This window comes from Mixophyes fleayi, chromosome 10 (genome assembly GCF_038048845.1).
Source record: "Mixophyes fleayi isolate aMixFle1 chromosome 10, aMixFle1.hap1, whole genome shotgun sequence".
In the NCBI taxonomy this organism is placed as follows: Eukaryota; Metazoa; Chordata; class Amphibia; order Anura; family Limnodynastidae; genus Mixophyes; species Mixophyes fleayi.
Window position 1 is genome coordinate 9,359,329 of NC_134411.1, and position 2,852 is coordinate 9,362,180.

Below are 2,852 nucleotides of genomic sequence, written 5' to 3' on the forward strand. Positions count from 1 at the left end.
AAAATGTCATCTTGCTACAGTGTTAATAAAGATTGTTGAAATGAAGAGTTCGGCGTGAGATGTCACGTAAATGACGCTCCAATACGCAGCTGTCACTGACGTCATTTACCTGGTGAACTATAGCACAGCATTACTTGTCCGCCATAATGGCCATATTGTCGTATATCCGTGATAAACTGTCTGCACTACTTCACATATTAATATTAGGATCTAGGATTACATCATATTCCTGGCGTGTGTTGGTACATTTTTCCATTCATCTCTCCTTCAATTAAATGCAGTATTGTGCAGAAAAACAGCCCACACCATGATGTTTCCACTTCCAAACTTCACTGTTGGTATGGTGTTTTTGGGGTGATGTGCAGTGTCATTGCTCCTCCAAAAATGGTGTGTATTAGGTCATCCAAAGAGTTACATTTTGCTCTCATCTGACCACACCAGTATTTCACAGGCTTGTCCTAATGTTGTGCAGCAAACTTTAAATGAACTTCAACATGTTTTTTCTTCAGCAAAGGAGTCTTGTGTGGTGAGTTTGCATACAGGCCATGGCGGTTAAATGCATTACTTATAGTTTTCTTTGAAACAATTGTACCTGCTAATTCCAGAGCTTTCCAAAGCTCTCCACAAGTGGTCCATGGTTCTTGGACAACTCTTCTGATAATTTTTTCACTCCTCTGTCAGAAATCCTGCGAGGTGCACTCGGTCATGGCCAGTTTATAATGGAATGATATTCTTTCCACTTCCTGATTATGGCCCCAACAGTGCTCACTGGAACATTCAGCAGTTTAGAGATCCTTCTGTAACCAATGCCATCAGTATGTTTTGCAACAATAAGGTAGCAAATGTCTTGAGGGCGCTCTTTGCTTTACCCATCATGAGATGTTTCTTGTGTGACACCTTCATAATGAGACACCTTTTTATAGGCCATCAGTTTCGGCTGAACCAGCTTGTAGGATTGCTTTCTAATTACTGATAGATTTCAGCTGGTGTCTTGGCTTTCCATGCCTTTTTGCACCTCCCTTTCTTCATGTGTTCAATACTTTTCCCCTGTGTCATTTCACATTTTTACACAAAACTTAAATTATGGACATCTATGGTTTTATTTCTTTGTATGTGATGATTGCAAAGGTTGTTGCTGACATTTGGTGTAAATTTCATTACAATAGCCACATTAAATATATATTTACTGAGAAAAATGTTGATGTGTTCAATACTTATTTCACCTCCTGTATGATGTGGCTCGCCTACATCTAAGTGTAAATCTGCAGTGCAAATGTATTTCTGTACTTTTCTCCTCTCAAATGGGAGCTTATCAGTGTGCAGCAAACTGTCTGCATTTAGTGTGTGCAAGGTGTAGTTGAGACTGTTTAAGCGCATACTTGTCTACTCTTCATGAATTTATGGGAGGTTTTCAAATTGTGGGGAATCCTTGAAGAGTAGGCATTCTCATGGGTTTTGGTGGAGGCAGGGCTTAACGACGAGATTGCGTGAATTTCGGCATTTTATAGCAGGGTTTTACCCCCCTCTTGCACTTGTCACATGACCTCACAGAGGGGAGATTTCAAAGTAGGCAAGTATGTTTAAACATAGGGTATATCAGTTGTCCTTGAAGTTGAGTTTGGGTCTGTTATGCTTAAGGTTTTTTTTGTAGATGATGGGTATATCAATTGTCCTTGTAGGAATGTATTCTCCTTGTAGTGTGTACCTGTGTTCTTCCAGTCTATATATCTGAAAAGGAAGGATAGGAATGTATGGCTCTGGAGGTATAAGGATTAGAAAGCAGGTAGCAGTATGGGAGTGGTGAAGTCATTAAAGGAGAGTAGAGAAGTATATAGCTCTGATAGTATACCACCCTTGTGGTCTAGGGTAGTTATTGCAATAAATAAATTTGCAAATGCGTTGAATACCGACAACATAGAAATCCCAAGGCTCCCCTGCCAAGGCTACCGTTATAACAACAAGCAGAATCTGAGCATGCACTGCAGACCCAATCTGCGTTCTGTGGCCATCTTGTATTCTATAAGAGTAATAAACAGTGCAACAAACAAACTACTCTTAGAGCAATCTGAGCTACATACAGTGTGCCCTTACAGGGCTTTGAGCATAACATTCCGGAGCTTTAACATTTTGGAAATTAATATATTTAGTATAACCAATGTCCCCCAAAGCTGCATCAGCTCACTTGCAAACGCTGGCCTTCCCCACCACTCTATGTACACCTGAACTGTGCACCCTGACAGATGAGGGGCTGGGACTCACTGGTCACCTGGAGCGCCACCCATGAATCATTCATTCCTTCACAGAATGCGGCAAGCTGTGATGTCACATGGAGGGGGAGCCACACTCTGCACCATAGCGCCGGGGGGTTGGTGGAACCCAGGATGGATCAGTTATCCCAGGCCTAGTTGAGATCATTCATACAAGTTTTAAAATAAATAAAAAAATGCACTGCTGCTCATGGATATATTTGCAAGAGGCGGCCCATTAGTAATCTGGCCATGTCAGGGGTGGACACAACATAGATGTAAAGAAAAAAAATGAATAACACCTGGCGCGAATGCTTAGATCAAACAAATAAATGATTAAAAAGTTCATAAAGATAATCACTAAACAAATAGGGTTTTTATTGAAAAAAAGGGTTCCAAAGCACACGGATGATCTTCAATCCCTCCTCATATAGTTTACTTACTTAAGATGGAATCAAAACGCCTTCAGGGGGGAGACTTTATACGGATTCACGATGTTCTCTTTTACATAGATGATAGGTTCCCCGGACTTTTACCTTGTATCTCTGATTTTTTAATTAAAGACTTTTTAATCCGTCCCTACCAGCTCAAATATTTACTATTCAG